Genomic DNA, 20,426 nt, shown 5'->3' on the forward strand with positions numbered 1-20,426 from the left:
AGAAAGAATTAAAAAAAATGAAGAATAAATTTTGTTTGGAACTGAGATTAAAGTTATATATAAGCTTACATTGACGGAACCAGATCTAAATGAATCCATTTCTCTCTACTCTTTAAAATGCAAATTACAAATCTTTTAAAGTAATTTTCATGAATTATTTACACCTGTACATCTCACTTTAAAGCTAAATGTTAAAAGCCAACGCTTTAACTTGTCCTAGTTTTACGTATGACCTTCATCTATCCTTTCCTTAAAGTGTCTCGAGGTTTGTAGGAAAATTTCAACGTATGCAGGGAGTCTGATAAGCCTGTTGCGCAATGAGATTTATCTATGCAGTCACGCGTCATCGAGTTCGCGACTCCGGCATAAAAGAGAACCAGGCTCTTTCACTTTTCGGTACGCAATCCTTTAGTTGAAATATCACCTATCTAAACCTACCTAGCTCATTTTCAAACATACATATACCTATCCATTCACCATAAGTATATTTATATACTTATATAAATTATTGTATCGATGTTTCGTACGATTAACACAAGATAAGATTCTGACGCATGCAATTTAGCGACGAATATATCGTTAACCTTGATCACATGTAAAAGATTAATAACAATCATCCTTGAATCTATGCTATCCTAAGCATCAAGGGCACTTTTATTCATTTCTTTTATTCATTTTTGATCAGCAGGATAAAAAAATCTGACAAACGGGTTGCGCCATGCATGTCTATAATGCGAATTTCTACGTCGCTCAGGGCGATCATCCTCATCAGACAGGCGTGACGTAACAAACAGAGGTCCTCTTCTCGGACTTCGCTCGTGCCAACCACTGCGTAGCTAACGGTCCGTTTCACCGAGAGACCGTTGGAGCAATTCGTGCCTCGCAGCAGAGATTTAGTTAGGGATACGTAACTCGCTCATTTAAGCGTACACTATTTCGCTACATGTGCTAGCCACTTCCAAGAAATCACCGGCGATACGAATGTTACGGAGAGGTATGACACCTGTACCGGAACCCGGATGAGTCTCTCTCACGGCGATACTCTCAAGTGCCTGCAAATATTATGCAAAGGCAAATACACGCCGCGATATACGTGCCATAACACGGCATGTTCAAATACACGCAAATACAATCGCCCGTGAGACGCCGCCGGTGTCGGTGATTCGATCACAGTCGTACAAATTTCGCCGAAAGCTGTGCGCTCGGCTGTACCGGTTCATCGACCGACATCACCATTATTATCGTCGTCATCATCATTATCCCCATTATCATCATATCATTGAAGTTAATATCCGCTGCAATTCTAGACACGCTATTTCGACGGATTTAGTTATCCCTTTTTTTTGCTGAAACATGTATTTCTAAGAGAATTTGTAACTTGGCTGCATTTACGTATTATGTTTTTTTTTCACACACAGAAGTTCAATATTGCGGTCTGGGATAATGATTATTACAATCAGTGTATGTTTAATAAAAATCTATATATCTACTTGTAATACCCTTCCACTTAAAATTATTACAACGTACATTATATATTTATTCAATTAATATATATAAATTTCCTATATTCGATGCACAATCTATATAACACAATCTATATAAACTTGACAAAATTTAAACTTAATTCTTCCGTTTTAAAGCGATTTCGACTATCGATCGATGATTTCCTACACGGGCCTCGATTGCGAATGACGACAATGCCTTTCCACTGTGTGCGATCACGCGAGATGTCCTGCAAACCGTTATGTCCTTATAAACGTATTCTCTGCCGCATTCTCTGGGCGCGATTACCGCGATTATTACCGGACCGCGTATTTTTTCCGCCCGTGGACTGCACATATATACATGCGAAAGAAGGTAGTGGACGACGACGACGACACGATTACTCTGTTGAGTAACGACCGCGCGTGTTCTTGCGCGATTGTCCGCCGTGCGAGCGTACGCGATTGCGCTCATCTGTCCGCGTAACGCAATTACTTCGCGTTACTCGAGTGTGCTTTCACTCGCGATAATTGGCAAATGACGGGGCAACGCGTGCGCGTGACAATGCTGAAAACGAGGCGACCGGAACGAGCTGCCGACGAGCCTTCGCAAATCTGCGCCTCAACTTGTCGAGTTGTATTGAAGCGAATAATGTGAATTATTTTAATGCGCGCTCGTTGGATACACGTGGAAACTTGAAGCGTCTCAAGGTTAAATTTCTTCAAGTAATTTAGAATAATAATTTCTTCGTAACTTATCTTCTTTCTAGAAATTTTTAATTACTAATAATAATTACTTATAATGATACATTATAGTTATGATAATTATTAATAATAAAAGAAATATCAATTAAGGATACGAAACACAGGCAAGACAAGTATACTAGAAAATTATTTTTATCGTAGAAAAAGATCCTAAATAAAATTAATAAGTTTAAAAATAACTACCTGTTTTAAAAATATAAAATTATTATTTATAAAAATATAAAGTTAATGCAAAGATTATATCATGAGATGGCTTTCTATATTTTTTCCAAGTAAACAGTACATTGGTTCCATTTTTTTCTATGCTTTAATTTGTTTGTAATTATTCCTTTTTGTGTCAAGTTTTCAACTCTCTATTAATACAATATATCGATAATACAATATATATCGATAATATTAGACTTAGAATTATCGCGGATCTTAAGAAGACGACGCAGCTTCGACGATATTCTGGAGAACTCTCGATCTACGGAATGCGGAACCAAGAGAACGAAATTATTGAGAGCATGCTCAAACCCTGTAGCCAAAAGAGAACACCGTCTAGGACGTACCCCAGCAAATTGCGACTCATAACAACGCGTGGGCGTATGTGCGACGCAGCGCTCGTGTTCTCGGAAGAGATAGCGACTCAGAGAAAAAGAGAGAAAAAGAAGGAGAGAAAGAGAGAGATCACTCGCTCTAGCTCGCGCAAGGCTAGCAGTGATGCGGGATCAGGAGAGGCTGGCACGTTAAAAGCGAAACGGAGAACGGACGAGAAGCAGCGGTCGCAGAGGAAGAAGAAGACGACGCAGAAGAAGAAGAAGATGAGGAAGGGAGTCTTTCACGTACGAGATTCTCCTGCTCGAGAGAGCCGAGACTCGAAGAAACGGCGCCCCGCTGAGAAGCGCCTGGATGCCAACCTCCACCCCGCGGCTCTAACGAAGGAATGGGTTAGTTCTCCTCTTTTCCTTCCTTCTTCATCTCGTCGCTTCTCCATCCGTCGTCGTTTCGGTCCTATCCTTTTCCGCTCTCACCTTACTTCGCGAGAGAGACCACATGAGAGATCCAGACGGGAGAGTCCGTCCGTTGTCCTCTCGTCCCCTCCAGAGGGATCGACGAAAGTCCCATTTAATGCTCCGGACAGCGGCGCCGCACTTCCGTGATATCGATGCATCAGCGATGAGGCTAGAAAGGGATAGAAAGAGAGGGAAATGGCGTACAATGATGCGAAGTTGACACGCGAAACCGGAGATAAACATGTTCCGAGCATGCGGGTGAGCTTGTCCAGATCGTCCGATACTGCTACGAGTGATTCATCGGCAGAGACTTGCGACTCCTTTTTCTTTTCGTCTCCTTCGCCGACATCTCGGCCCTTCTCCAAATCGTTCTCATATCGCGCATGCATTTGCAGAATCATGGATGAACATTTGCAAGAATGGAAAAGCGACAATAATCGGCAAATGAAAAAAAATTAACAAAATAAAAAAAATTATTAACGCACTTACATAAAAAAGATGATAAGATAGATTTTTTCATTTATAACAGTTGATCAAATGAATAATCTTTGTGAACGATATTTTTAATCAATACAAAATATATTTTTATCCGATTTTTAATTATTTTAACACAGAGTGATGAATAAAATTATTTACAAGTCTGTATTTAGCTACATTTTTAGACACTTCAACAAAATTGTTCTTTCTGTGTATATAATTTATGTTTATCTATAATATACAATTCATTATAAATATATATATATATATATATACATACATGCATTAATATTTTGTTTTACGTACGCATTTTCACTCGCAGACATATACATTCCATTAATTTTATGTTACCAATATCTAACATTCTTATCGTCTGGAAATCAACGGACTGTAATGCTTTAACATCGCTCTAAACGCGCGGAAACGACGTTATTCTACAAGGAGAAAACCGGACAGATAGGAATAGACGCGTATCGACCTGGCTAGGTTTCGCGAGCGAAATCAGGACGCCCGTGGTCCTGCCGAGGGACGATCCGCGCGAGAGAATCTCAACGGCCGACGGAGGATGCGAATTAGCATGATGCGGTTCCCCGATAGCGCCGACTGTGCGCGCGGCGTAAACATGTATATACGGTACGGTATATGCAGATTCGGTACCGTTACCAACCACCGTAGCCATCTATCCGAGTCCGAGTCGACTGCTCAGTGCTCGTTCGCCTTGGCTCGTACTTTAGCAGTCCGCGTGACGTCGTAGCCGCAATCAGACGATACCGTCTCCGCCGCGCTGGATTAACAGCATCGATCCATGGTTTCTCCTCGTTAAAAGACTCGCCACAAGGCTGATGCGCCGCGCCGCGATTCCCGATAGTTGCCACCGTATTTTGTACCGTTGTTAGTGAAGATTTATCGCTATCTTTAATTATCAATATTTAAATTGAACGAAAGTCGATCGGAATTTGACATAAACGGTGCTATAACACAAATGTCAATTTTTTTTATTTTATCATTGCTTATTTATTATTATTTTATTTTTCTTTGTTGGCATAATAAACATAAAATGTACATTAAATATAAATATTTAATATATACTAAATATTTATATTTATTACTTCTTTTTTTAATAATCATTATTCTTTAATAAGTTAATGTCAAATGTTTCCAAAAAGTAGAAAAATAAAATTTTATAAGAAAAAGAAATTTTAACCTTTATAAGAAAGTTAATAATAGTTCTGAAATAGTTCTGTAATAGTTCTGAAATAGTATCGTATTTTGAAATAAGAAATAAAATAAAAAAAATAATGAATTATAACAAATAATCTTGGTCAAGGAAAAACTGTAAAATTTTAAAAATTATAACAAATCTTTTATTCAAGAAAAAAGTGTAAGATTTTAAAAATAGACTCGTCTTCTAAAAGTTAGTTTTTTTAGAAAATGAATTTTTAGAAATTTGAATATTCGAATAAATTATATTGCATAACATTTATTAAATATAAGTATGTTCCGAGACGCAAAAGTAGTACGAAGAAATTTTTCCAGCGGAGACAAAGGTGAATTTTTTGCGTGCACATTCATCATATAATAAGTCATATCAAAGTTCATTGACAATAAATCTCCTTTGAAGATGATTGCAGAAGTCTAATATTCCTCGATAAAAGTGATTATAATGATTTAATAGCGATAACGAGTTATAGTGGTGGATCGATGTCGGAAAAAATGCGGTTTCCTGTAATTAGAATATAATCCGGAATTTTTCGTGCAAACGAAATAAAAGTATTAAATCTTCGAAAAAAAGCAATATTTACTTTGATTCAATGAAGCCGTTATCAATTTCGTGGAGATTGATGCAAATCAATATTTCTATATAAAAATTCGAGATGAAAGAAGAATCTTGCTTAAAATTGTTTGTATTGCAGCTATTATAAAAGTATCAAATTTTAAATACATCTACTTTTATTTATTATTTATTGAAATAGAAATTATTATGCACGTTTTTGTCTAAAGTATTAAAAAGTAAAAATAAAAAAAAATGAATTTTAGAAGAATTTTTCTTTTAAATCAAAACAGGATTTTAACCAACTAACAAAGAAATGAGAATATATTGACTATGAATGATCATGAATCTTTCACGTAACCCCCTCCACTAAATGAAATTACGACCAGCTTCGAATGCTGTCGATCGTGGAATTTTAAAATTGACAAGAAACAGCTTTTTTTTCTTACTGGATATAGAAATTTTCTATTTCTTTAATAAGGACTGTTTCGTTGAAAAGAGGGAAACTGCTAACGGTAAATTTTTCACGCGTAACAATCAAGTGAAGTCATCGCGGAATTCAATGTCGAAGGTCGCTCGGACTAACTCATAATACCGTAAACCATGATGAAGTACGTTGAAGCTACAATGAAAGAACTGTCCGATGCCAAGATCTCACGCTATGCTTTCTCTCGATGAACAATAATGCTACTCGTCAAAGAGACGTGGCTTCATTAGCGCGGACATGTCTGCTGAATGTCGCGCAATACCGTGATACATCGATAAAGCGGAAGAATCGTGAAAATTGTCGGGATGTGACGGGAGGAGAGAGCGAAAGAGAGAACCTTGATGCAGGCGTATCAGAGAGACCTCACCAGGGACTCTGAGCGATCTTTGCAAACGCGTGGCGTATCCTCGAAGGAGTCCGCAAGACGCAGATTGATGATCCCGTCGCGCGATTCAAAAAAAGGGGGGTATCGGGAGAGGGTAGAGGAGAGCTATCCGTCCAGGTAGAAAAAAAAACGTCGAGGTTGAACTTATCGCTTTCTTCCTTTCGCGCATACGAATATGTCAGTGTGCGTGGATTCTTGTGAGCGTTACAATATGTAGGTGGGCCCGTTCTCGTGGGTGAGTGTCCACCAAAGACGAGGCGAGACGCGTTCATCCCGGGGTGACGTATAACGCGCCTTGGTATCGCTCGAAATAATTATAAACATCGGGGAGTGACGATCAATCTTCCGATCCGCCTCGATAATAATAAACGAATTACTGAGATGTAGGGGCCCGTCGGAAGGGAAGGTGAGGGACAAGAAGTCGGTGCCGCGAAGGCGCGGGGTGGCAAACACCCGCGGAGCGCGTGATTTAAAATGCTAATTCTTTTCGTTTCGTGGCGACAGCCGCGTTGATTAAGACGGTCGTACGAGACGCGACGCGCTAAAAGAATTTCATTACCGTTCGTGACGTACGACTTAGAAATTTAACACGACTGTGCAAGAGATCGCGCGCGAGTGTACGTATGAGTCAAATTTAACGAGAGAGAGAGAGAGAGAGAGAGAGAGAGAGAGAGAGAGAGAGAAAGAGTGCGTATCTGTCTGTCCAGCATGCGCAGAAAATTTGCCAGATAAATATATTGTAAAAGCGTTTCTCTTTACATCAAATAGATTTTAGAAGCGGCAACGTGGACAATATGTAATATACGTTTCAACGATTTTCTCCTTAAAAAGCAAACGACTGCTGCTTTCGATCACTTTAAGTCAAATATGAATTAAGACTTTTGTTCAGATAAATTTTGCTTACTCTAAAGAAAGAGTCTAGTAACAGCTATCAAATGTTGAAATAATTTCGATTAAATGTTCAATTAATATAATCAAAAATTATTTTTACTTTTCTAAATATTTAATAATTATTATTAAATGGTTGATTATATTATGTTCGATAATACTTACTTAAATATTTAAAAAAGTAATTAATTTTGATTATATGAACTAAACGTTTAATTGAAATTATTTCATTCAACATTTGATAGCTACAATGTAGCATAAAAAACGCTAGAAGATTGATTTATATATATAACGTGAAGAACGTATTTCATTTCTTTTACAATCAACATTGATTTCGATTTTACGAAAAATTTTGCGCATTTTATTATTTCTAGAGGCGTTGTTTTATTATGGTTTCTCAACTTTATGTTCGCTCGATGAACAGTTATTGAGGATTTACATAATTTTAAGAACCAAACGATAACGTTCGAATTTTCTAAAAAATTTCGGAACGTGAGTCAATAAACCGTCATCACATGCATGAATATTCCAATTGGCCGCTAGCAAACGCTAGTTTCGTGTGGAATTTAGCCACGAATGACGTAGATCGTCTATTTACAAATATATGGCCGTTTCCTGTATGCTGATTAATTTATTACGAGATACTCCGACATTGTTATCAAGAGTCATTAGTGATTCCCCAATTCGTTAATCCTCTATATAACAGGGCGATTTCGCGATGATATACTATTTACACGTATCCTTTGCTCAAACTGGAGTATCTTAAATAAATGACTATTCTATGTGTCTACATTTTTCAAGTACAAAAACTTCTTAAGTAATTATTGAATAGAAATTACATTAATTAGAAAGACGTAATAAACGGAATAAAAATAAAATATCTAAAAATTTAGGCTAAAATACAGCTAAAAATTTAGTTAAATATGGATTTGAAAATAATTTTATTATATTATCAAAATAATTATGTAGAAAAAAACTCAAGCATGAGCAATGCTGAGAAAAAAGTTTTGACATTCTAGCAATTTTCTACATTATTTCGATAGTCCAACAAAATTAGTGTCAGATCTGTATCTAGTTAAATTTTTAGATACTTCAGCAAAATATATTTTTTTCGTAAATATGTGTATGTATGTGAATGTGTTGTGTGTTGTGTGTATTATATAGAAATATCAAGAACTTTACAATAAAAGAAAGATAAATGTATTATCTTGCATTAATTCCATTAACAGAGTCAATCCTAACAACAGTTATGATAAATTTCAAATATTACAATGCAGAATATAATAATGTAAACTATTTTACACACATATGCGTTCAAATCAAGAAGGAATAAATGTAACGTGTTATGATGAATTGCCAGCGTAAGCATTTTAAATAATATTATCGATTTATTTGAATTTGCGCATAAAGATTTAATGACCGATCCTGTTAACATCTGGCGATCGCATTTACATACTATTTTCAGCATTGAGGCATGCACTATTCAATTAATGTTCTTGCGGGAGAAGAAATATTGGGTCATTAACATAAACTCTACGGTGATTCCGAACAAGTCTAGTTTAGTGTCCCCGCCAGCGGGTATAGCCGTAGGAAAGCAAGAACAGGAGTCGTCTTCGATTACGTTCGTGAAACTTTCCTGCGTGTCATCGGTTTATATTGCCGGCCGATATTTCTCATGTCCGTGTCGATCTTAACGGATACGCACGATACGACGTCTCCTCTCTATGGCACGATACGTTTCCACGGACCTAAATACCATACAAGTGAAACTCGATGATTTGCCATCGTGTTTATTGATCCGTGACACCTTCGTCCAGATGTTTTACAACGCTCTCGGCAGCAGTATCTTTGGTTATCTTCTGTTATCGCAAGGAAATTGTGCAGCTTCGCTCAGGATTGCGCCGAGATGTGTAGGGTGTTAATTGCCTGACATAAAATATTGCGATTATTGTCATTGGCGTGTTATAAAGCCAAAGAAACATCGTGAAATTACAAAAGAAAATGCAAATACATGCATCAAACACCTTTTGTTCTCAATGTGCTCAAGCATTGCAATTGTTGAAGGTAAACTTGGTCTTGAACTTTCGAGATGCAGGAAATGTTAAAGTAAAATTTTACAAATCAAACTTTGATGATATTCACTATAATATATAAAATAATATATTAATTATAAATTATATTTTTAATAATTATATAATTATTAACAATAATATACTATTCAATAATTTATATTACTTCATTCTTAAATATACTAAATAATTAAATAATCTCACATCATATCTTCTATCCAGGACTTTTTGTCAAAATGACAAGATAACGTCAGTTTTTGCTTGGATAGTTTTATGCCGATGTATATGGAAAGATTTTGCTGAAGTACCTAAAAATTTAACTGTAGATCCAGATTTGAAAATAATTTTATTGGACTATCAAAATAATTATATGTAGGAATTTTAAGTATAACGAGAATACAAAGTTTTAGTATTCTAGCAACCAGTTTGAGCGCCTCATATAATTTTGATAGTTAAATAAAATTATTTTTTGATCTGTATATCTAGCTAAATTTATAGATACTTCAGCAAAACCGTCTTTTCCATATACAAAAGTATGTCAACTATCGCATGCACCGTAAATGATACCTTGCTGAACGAGTCCGATGACTCATCATATAAACTCAGAGAATAGTTTTACAACAAATCAACTTCAAGAACCATCGTCCTTCCAGGACCACTCCATCAAAATCAAAACAGAACCACGACGAGAAGAAAGCATCCCAAGTATCGCTTTCATAAAGGTGAGTTTGCAGCGAGTGATGGAGTGAGAAGAAGAAATATAGGAAAGGATATCGACTCTGTAGAGAGGAACAGAGAGAGAGAGAGAGAGAGAGAGAGAGAAAGAGAGAGAAAGAACTCGCACAAGTAAAAGAAGGAGAGTCGACGAATCATCCGCCTACGATCTCTCCTCGGTGACGACCTACATGAGCCTACCACCGCACGAGGTCATTGGGTCATCGGTTAGGCATCGTGCAAATGTACCAACGCTCAACCTCGAGCTGTTTGCCTTCGCCCACCGTTTAACAAAATCCCTCAAGCGCACCCGACCATCTTATGAGTGCGCCGCCACTCGTTCGATCATCGCGATGTGCCAATTTCTCGCCCGTTTCTCTTGGTTTCTTCCTATCGGCTATTTCTCTTGCCTTCGTCAACAATGTCTTCTCGTGATCTCTCTTCTCTAATTAAGACAACGAAAAGTACGATGACCCGAATCGCATAAGTATCTGCATCATTGATTTTGTTGACTTTGAAGAAATATGGAAGACATATATAGATATTTTTTAAATTGACAAAAAATTACTGATTAATCAAATAATATCAGTATAAAGAATATATTCATAATATGATCTAATATCATTTCTATCATTTTTGTTGCACTTAAAACGCCATTCTTTTTTAACGATTTTGATAATTTTTTAAAACAACTTTTTTATAATAATTTTGATAATTTTTTTTATAAAATTAGTACACTTTTAATGATTGAGTAATGTTTATTTAACTTATTTACTTTTTTTGGTAATAATAATAACTCGAACATTTTTTTAGTTATATTACTTTTAAAGTGAGAATAAAGGAATGAGATTAGATAGATCCTTATAAGTAATAATTAAGCAAAAGATTGATTATAAGTTTTCAGTCCAAAAGTTTTGTAGAAAGGTAAAACTATTGCTGGAATTTAAATCAATATTAGAAATTAAATATATATAATATTTTATGTTGTAAAAAAAATAAAATCATAAAATTATTACAATAAAAATGATTAATATCTGTGTATGTTCTGAAAGTATCATTTTTTTATATTACTTTTATATTACTAAAATAATGCTAAAATTAAAAAAAATTCTCCACCTCTGTCGAACATTTCATGTAAATGAACGTCAAGTTCTTCCTGATATTATTATACGCATGTCCCTTCGAGCGAAAGGGTTAATTCTTGATGTATCTGCATGAAAAATATACATTCGCGTAAGGACCCTGCGGCAAATCTACCACGGGAGGCTATAATAACAGCAGGAGCGCTTCCTAGTCTTGCAATCTGACGTCTCTTTCTCCCCTTAGAAGATTTGTAATTTTGTATCTAACATATAATATCTATCAAATATCTACTCGCTATCCATTTGCGCAAAATTGAGAAATTTAGCTTACACGAAACCCGATGGAAAATCAAGTACAATAAAATTCTAGTACCGTTACTTTATGATAATTTATATCAAATTACATGTGTCGCAAACGCTATTTGTTTCTGCCTTGTATCTGATATATTTAAAAGAGAAGAGGAAAACAGTTGCATGGAATACTTTTCGATTGCATATAGTAAAGAATGTTAATACCGCGTGACGTGACAGTTCAGAAGAGCAGGAACTGTTCTTACCATCGTCGATTTGAGCACCATTCTGTTCATCTCGTAATTAATCGTAGATTCACCAATAGATTTTGTGCAAATAGTTTTTCAAAAATCTGTAGATATCCCGGAATTGACGGAGGTCAATCATCAATGATAAAAAAATGAAACGCGAGATGAGTGTGTATGATGAGCTGAGTGAGCGAAACGAAACGGAATGCAGAATGACGAAAAGACAGGAGATCGAGAAGAGGCAGCAAATGTACAACATTGCGTGGCCAAAGAGCAGCACGAAATAATTTTTACATATCTAATAAATGGGTGCCGTAGATATTTGTTGGCGGTGGTTCTGATTTGAAAGTGCTAAAGAATAAGAAAGAGAAAAAAATAAAGACATAAAGGAGGCAATCAGAGAAAACAAAGCAAAATAAAAGCTTAATAACATTCTTGTCTCCGCCAACGAATATCTACGGCACCCATTTATTAGATATGTAAAAATTATTTCGTGCTGCTCTTTGGCTACGCAATGTTGTACATTTGCTCTTGTTATTAAGATTTTCATCGATTCAGTACAATAAAATATAATACGTAACTTATATTAAAGGAATGATGAAGAAAGATATCTTAACTAATTTATTACAAGATTTATTTGAGATCCTCCAATATTTAAAATTTTGTCAAAAGTGAATAATTTAAAAAGCTAAATTGTTATGAGATATATAAAATATGTAAAACTGTACGCTTATAAGAACATAAAAATCTAATATAAAATAAAAAATTTTGGATTAAGTTGTAAGTAACATATAATGTCGTGAAATGCTACTTGATCTACTTTTCTATTACATCTTTAATAAAGTAAAATTTAATCGCTCGTTAATTTCTCATATGTAACATCGTTAATCTTTTTATGTACAATATAAGAATTTATCCTTTAAATTTCTAATATATTTCTAATATATAATAAATACTAATATTTGATATAGAGAAATAACAAAATACTTCCTGTAATTAATATTTTACATTCCATATTAGACGAATGACTATTAGAATCTAATACTTTGTGCTAGTGGAATAAAATAATAAAATTTTTCAACACAATATCAGTCCTTCCAATAGAGATACATTCCATTACTTTCTAAATTTTATGGAGTGGAATTTCACTCTAATGAAAATTGAATCAGTCTTGAAAAAGATTGACTCAATTTTCAATACTTAAGAGCGAGATTTCACTCTTTATAGAGAGAGATTTATTCTAAAAATTTTATAGAGTATATTAACTTGTTTGATACTTCGAATCATTAAAAAATATCACTTAACGATAATTACAGTAGCAAATACTTCGTATATGCTGGACAATCGGAAGCTATATCATTTCATCAACTTGCCATTGCGATTATTGCACGCGAAGTCATTTAATGAACGCCTAAGGTTCCGACAAATATCTAATGCAGTATGGAATATTGCTACGGGGATTTACGTAATTCTGCCACGTGTCGCGGCGCTCGTCAACGTCAACGGAGAACTGGCATGATAGTAATGGTGGAATAGCGTAGATTGTAATTTACGGAAGATCGCTCTGCAGTATAATACATCGCACAGCCTAGCTGCAAGGCCGTACGGCGATTCGCAGTCGATCTAGTGACATATAGATCGCCTAATAATTATTAGGTGTACAACCAACTCGCGCGTTGCTTGCAACTTGCTCGACGGTTGCACTTGCTCCGATAACCTTGGCACCGAGCCGGTTCCCACGATCTTTCTGCACGTTAAAGACGCTCGCCTCTCAGACGTCTTTACGAAAGACTGCGCGTCCTCGGCAACAATGTTGCGCTGAGAATCTTTTTAAGTATTTATATATTTAACTCTCATTTTGTCGCTTCTACCCTGTCATTTATCCGGCCTGCCAATCAATTCGATAGCAACTACAAAACGTTCGTGTATTGGCTCATTGCATGTGCTTTCTTTCTCTCTTTTTCGAGAAAAGTGGCATAATTTGGAGAACGCTGATTGCTATTACTGAATTGGATCGTTTTTTAACCGAATAGAAGATTACTATTATTCTGATAGAAGGTAACAGCAAGGAGGTAACAAATTAGACGTTTCTGTTAACAGAACTTATCGAACGCAATCATTACCGTGTCATTTATTATGTTGGAAAGGTGCTTTTAATTTGAGAATAAGTGGTAAGATCTAACATTTGCAGTCGTATTTTTTCATGATTAAATTTAATGACAGGATTTATATAAGCTCTCTCTCTCTCTCTCTCTCTCTCTCTCTCTATATATATATATATATATATAATTTGACAAATCTACCAATGTCTTTGCTTTATACATAGTTCATTCTAAAATTAAATATTTTATAATCCGGAACAGTTCAAATATGCAACATGATTCTTTTTCATTATTTTCAGCTATTGTATTATAATTTGCAGTAATAAAAATTTTTAATTGTCAACATATTTGAAGTATTTAATTGATATATACTGGCTGTGTTTCAAAATTCACTGCCAGTGCTGAAAATATATGTAACTTAAATTATAGATTTTCAGCGCTGGCAATGAATTTTAGAATACAGTCCTTGTTTGCTCTCTAAATTCGTTGGAATGGATTCTAAAGAGTGCAAATTTAGTTAATTTTAAAAAAGAGTGATTCAATTTTCAATCATTAATTGTGAGATTTTATTCTTCAGATTAAGAGTCACTTTAAAAGTTTTAAACAGTGTATATATATATTTTTCTTAAAACATCTTTTTAGTTAGCAGTCTCTAGCAAGAATGCAATACGTATATCATTATTAATCCCTCGAGCTTGTTTCGACGTTCTGACGAAAAGTCAACTCACCCTTATACGTTTAAACGAGAATGGGAATTTACAATAGTCAATAGAAACACTAATACTACGTTTGAGATAGCTTCCGAAACATTGTCTCGTGTTGTCGAGGGCTCTCGATAGTCGAGCACATTCCCGTGATATCGCGATGCGAATCAACATTTACGAGAAGACTATGGAAAGGTCAGGCAGGAGCCGGGACCCCTCTCGGTGATTTTAAAGGTCCATATTCCCGCCCATGCACGAATATAAAAGACTGCGATACCTAGGGACTCAACAACGTTGCCATTTTGAATGGTAAATCACGTAGATTTTAAAAATTTTATTAAATAAATCTTTTTCACCAGGTTTTTTAATTATTTCAGATTAAAATTTAAAATTATTTCAGATTAAAATTTATGTTAAATATAAAATTTACATTAAAAATAGATTTACATCACACATTAATCTCTATTATCAGTCTTAATTAATAAAGTGTTTTTTGAAATAAAAAACGTTTCTAAATGTTAAGTAATAAAATAATTTACGTAAACATATAACATAAAATTCTTAATAAAACTTTTCTTATATATGCCTCTCGCGATAACCAATTTGTGAATTTAAAATTCATAAATTTTGTTATATTTATAACTCAAGATCTTCTTAAGATTTTGTAATTTATGATGGATATTCAAATCCGTTCAACTTGACAGTTTAACATCTAATAGATACTTAAATTATAGAAAACTACCGTGAGTATCTAGCTGATATCAAGACATATTGTAAATGTCATTTTGAGATAAGCATGGAAACTTTCATGATAAAATTCATGACTATCCTAACGGCAACATTTAAAAAATATTTACTTGTATAGAGCTATTTTACGTTATTCATTTCTTATTAACGTAATTTCATATGATCGATCATCTGCAATCGCTCACGAATATTGAGATGTTCCTACGATGCGGCTCGAGGACTCACGCATAATCACGATCCTAATCAGGCGCGCGTTCATATTGCGCGCGCGGACGATAAGTTCGTTAGCTCGAACTTCTGGGCGGTGAGCAGTCGAGTTTACGACAGGACGCCCCGGGCGATCCTTCGTCCTGTTAGGAGAACTCCACCTCCTTCTACTTCATCTTTCTCGCGCGAGCGTTACGTCACGCGTTGCTGTATTTATAAACGCGTGTCGTCACGTGCTCGAGCTAATTTCTTACTCGAACAAGTCACCTGCTCCACCGTTTTTATCGCCTTCAGAGGTAAAGCGAAATCGCGGCATTGAATTTTTTCGTTCAACACATAAGGTGTGCTCAAGTTATATTTAGCTGGGCTAAAAAATTTTCAGGGAGATATTATCGTGTTTAGCCTCCTTTCGATAGTATATACTCGCTAATCAGATACCTATCAACTATTAAACTAATGGTTTCTATAATCATCTTTGAAAATGTGTCATAATTATTGATTGCTGCAATATTGAAAAAAAATTCATAGTCGCGAAGTCTAATATATTATTAATGATTATAAGGATATGATATATCCAACAGAAACGGTTAAGATGCATTTCTAAGTTCGCTATATCTAAGCTCTATTATTTAATTGGAGAAAGTCATTATTAATTCATTTAATTTCACTCTTAACGTACATAAAGACACAAGAAGAGAATGAGAAAACATTTAAAATAAAAAAAATAATCTAAGATAAACATAGATAAGAACGTGAATGATATTTCAGGTCTGCAGATAGAACAATAACAATATCTTAAATATTTACATTCGTTGCTTTGCATTTTCACTGTAGTTAGTTCCGCACTGAAGAGAATTTAAATCCAGAGAAACGTTCATTTTATTGATATATAATGTGCTCCAATTGTTTAGAAATTATATCTCACTACTTATGAACACACTATTATATCCAATCTATTTTTTCCCATAGTTTATTTCATAAAAATGTGCTATATTAATTCACAATATGTTATGTTACATATCCACCATATCGGCGACAATTATATCGAGAATAATCTCTAGTCTCGCGCGCGTTCCATCTCACGAGAAGGAGGAGATGAAGCCGAGGATCAGAGTTCCACGAGCGGGACGATCTTCCCTAGAACTCGCCTTGAATCCACCCATGCAGGACTTTTGCAGCGGCTCTCGAGAGAGTTAATCGCGCCGCGATTAACGGTCGTGATTGCGACTTGCTCGGCTGAACCACGATGGACCCGGTATTCGAGGAGCGGATACTCGATCGTTTACGGGCCCTCGGCATGCTCTTTTCCTTCACGGACCCACGCGGGATGCGCGCAGATCCGAGATACGCTTACTAAGTCCCTCCGTTAGAAAAAAAAAAGAAGAAAACGACCTCGACGTCTCTCGATGTGGTTTTCACTTAAAACGTTTCGCGAATGTGCGCGATCGGTTATCGTGGTAATTGTAAAATTATCGGCACTAAAGCTCTCGTTTTGTATTGTGTGATCATAACGTTGATACGATGTGTAGTTTAAAGTAATAAGCGCTATTTCAGAAGTTTTCATTTATAGCTTCACTCAATTAGCTTCTATATAGAAATAGAGCGACAACGTGTGGAATGTGTTATTGTTTTTTAAAGAATGAAAGAAAATTAAGGCATGTCAAAACAAAATGTAATTTTCTTAATTTTTTTAGAAGAAAGGAAAAATTTATTTTCTTAAAAACCACTATTCAAAAATATTATAAAAATTATCGTAAATAATAATTGAAGATAATCATCATTATTTTTGCAAAAATTTTTAATTAAGTAATTCTAATTTAAAAAAAAATCATAAAATTGTTAAAACTTTAAACCTTTGTAAATTCAAATATAAAATGCAAATCAAATGTTGTAAGTTCAAGTAATCGGTTATATAACTAGATTTATAGACATTTTAAGTCGTACTATTCATTTTTCTGCGCTTGTAGCAATATTTTCCACGCTAAATATTAGTATGTAATAGCACTTACATAATCCTTTCATACGATAAAACGTGCATTTTCACTATTTTAGCATTTATAAACGTTTTATCTAGCACGCCTCAATTGATTGCCTACATAATCTTAAATAAATAAATAAAAATTTACTTCCTACATAATCCTAAATAAATAAATATAAATTAATTTCTTTTCATGTTGGCAACTTTGGCTTTATCATTCTTCCATTTCCACATTTCCATATTAAAGCATAAACATTTTCGATGCCGTTATAAGAAAACAAACTACATCAAGTGCCATTGAAAAACGACTCGTGTTAAGAGAGTAAAAGTCATCGCGACTCTCAACGTGTTGTTTTGTAACTTATTTTGCTGATAGAGGCGGGGAAGGCCAGAACTCGCTTGCTGCGCTTTCTCGAACGCAAAGAGAGCAATAATGTGCGCTTCGATGGTGCACCGTCGTCGCGCGCTCACATTTTGCAGACGTTTAGAGGCAAACGTCTGTCTCGCCGCTTTGGAAAAGTATCTCATTAAAGAAACGTGATGCGCGCGAGCGATCATATTTTTCGCGGGTGGAGCGAAGTGGCGTTGGAGGAGGTTGAACGAGAGACGAGGTGAGATCGCAGAAGGAAAGAACGAAAGATAATGAGAGAGAGAGAGAGAGAGAAAGAGAGAGAGAGAGAGAGAGAGAGAGAGAGAGAGAGAGAGAGAAGAGACTGGCGGAAAGGGAGAAAGAACAGGCCGAATACACCTGCGGATCGAGACGGTCGACCGACCGGGAGAGAGAACCAGTCGACGCGGAATAACTGGTATTAATACGTCACGTAATTACCGTGCGAGGGGATATATACCTGTGTGTATACCTGGCGTTGCCCCGGCTTGGCGCGGGGCGGCTTCAAGAGAGGGCTAGGGCTGCGAGAGAGGAGAGGCTCGGCCACAACAACGTGCGCAAATACAACTCTTGCGCGCACTCACTCATGCACGCACGCACGCATGCACGCACGCACGCATGCACGCACGCATGCACGCACGCGGGAGGGCTCGCTTTTAGACTCGCGGAAGATAACCCGGGTAAAGAGTATGCACCGTGCGAGAGGCAGTTTCCAGGCGAGAGCGGAGGTCGCTCCGGGCCATGCTTCTGTTCCGAGCCATTATGATAATTTCGCCGGAAAGAAGGTTACCGACTTCGGCCGACGGCGACCACTCTTTGCCGTTACCACCGGACTCACACGGCCGTTCGTTCCACGGGAAAAATAGCGTCCGAACGTAAGCATTTATAGACGCGAACCGGACGGCAGCTCGCCATTACGGCCTGCTAATTCGACGCTGCCTTATCCCGCGCCTTATTCCGATCACAGAAAATTCCCTTGCTTATTTATTTTCTTGATTTTCTTTCCGATGATTCAACCATATGTAGTAATAGGGACACTTTGTGGCAAACTTCCGTCGTTACTTATGAGGAACTTTCTCGAGGAACGTTGGAATTGTCAAAAGAAGCTCTCGATGTCATGGGAACTATCTCCTTCTTATTAGTTTACTATATTGGTCATATCATTTTTTTTTTGAGGTGTTATTAAAAAGTACTTCTCCAATTAAAACAGATTAATTTTTAGTTTATAGACTTTTTTCCTTAAATGTTAGATTAATTTTTCATTTATATTAATACTTCAGTAATTAACATCAAAATGTGTTCTAAATAAATCTAGATATTAACTTTCTATTAATTTTAACTTTCGAATTAATTTAATAACTGATGTCACATTTAATTATCGTATATTGATATGTGGTACATAAAAAGTAACGATAATAATTAAACATATATTATATATTACATATATTAATTCATGTTCGTTCCCAAAATAGTTAATCCATACATAATTCTTGTCCTCTGTATATTTCTTTAAAACAGGAACACTTGACTAAATAATAATTTCTGTAATTTCCTTTTATTGAAATAAACAATTTTACAAATATTACTTTCTAAAGATGTTAAAATATATGTAACAATATTTAATAATTTATACTTGTGATAAAAATTAATCCATCCAATAATCGTCTAATAAAAGACCGGAAAAATCATCGTGTATATCAAAGGTTAACACACAATTCTTAAAGAAAATTTTCTATGAAAGTATAATTTCAGTTGAAGTTATTGTAAACGTTCTTGGAGAAATGACTTGAGTCATTGAACGAATCCGTCTCATCTCCTGAGCCGCGATATTTTACCACAGACGAACTGCCGAGAGCGCGGAATTTACTTCGACGGTGAAATTTATTATTGATCGAACCTAACGACGAGAACATGCTATCACGCGCGCAATCGGCGGAGTGCCTGAGCGATCTTCGAAGTATGGCTGACGCGTATGAAATTTATTACGCTACATTTATCGCAATCAAGAGCGCGCATCGCATTGCGCTCTCGAACTCTCCTACGTTCTCCAAGTGCACGCTCTTTGCACGCTGTTAGCGTCGGCGTCTCGCGTTGCGCGTCTCGACGACGTTCATCGGCCGGCCGACGTCGCTGGCGAGATCAAGATCGCATCTTCGGAAGACTTCACCACTATACGGGGCGGCCTGTCGCATCGTTACGAGGCGTGTATATGGCCGACGAAGGACGAAGACCGAGAGACGATCAAAGAGGAGTGGAAAGAAGACTTCGCAAGAGAGGAGGACGAACGAAGAGACGCGCGCCTCTCGGCAGGGCAAGAAGGGAAGAGACGGAGATTGAGAAAGGGAGAGGTCGGTGGAGGTTACAAGGTTACACGCGTCCAGAACAGGGCCCGCGAGCGCGAGCGAGCGAACGAGCGAGTGCGCGCGGTGAGGCCCGCCTAAGGTTCCCACGGTGCCTGCTCGCGGCGAGGCCCCGGCGAGGCTCTCTCGCATGCTACTCCACGCTATGCTCTTACGCTATACGAGCAACATTAAGGTTGAGGAAGGCATGGAGAAACGAGCGACCTGGGCGAACTCGATGAGGAACAGAGAAAGAGAGAGAGAGAGAGAGAGAGAGAGAGAGAGAGAGAGAGAGAGAGAGAGAGAGA

The 20,426-nt window shown here is 36.4% G+C and overlaps 1 protein-coding gene across 2 annotated transcripts in view; it reads right to left on the reverse strand.

Annotated features, from left to right (window-relative positions):
• The window catches only part of LOC108690600 (steroid receptor seven-up, isoforms B/C), a 130,914-nt gene that overhangs the window by 72,219 nt on the left and 38,269 nt on the right, over positions 1-20,426 (reverse strand). The gene's annotated exons all lie outside the window — the stretch shown is intronic.

The sequence above is a fragment of the Atta colombica genome, unplaced genomic scaffold, assembly GCF_001594045.1.
Source record: "Atta colombica isolate Treedump-2 unplaced genomic scaffold, Acol1.0 scaffold105, whole genome shotgun sequence".
Classification (NCBI taxonomy): domain Eukaryota; kingdom Metazoa; phylum Arthropoda; class Insecta; order Hymenoptera; family Formicidae; genus Atta; species Atta colombica.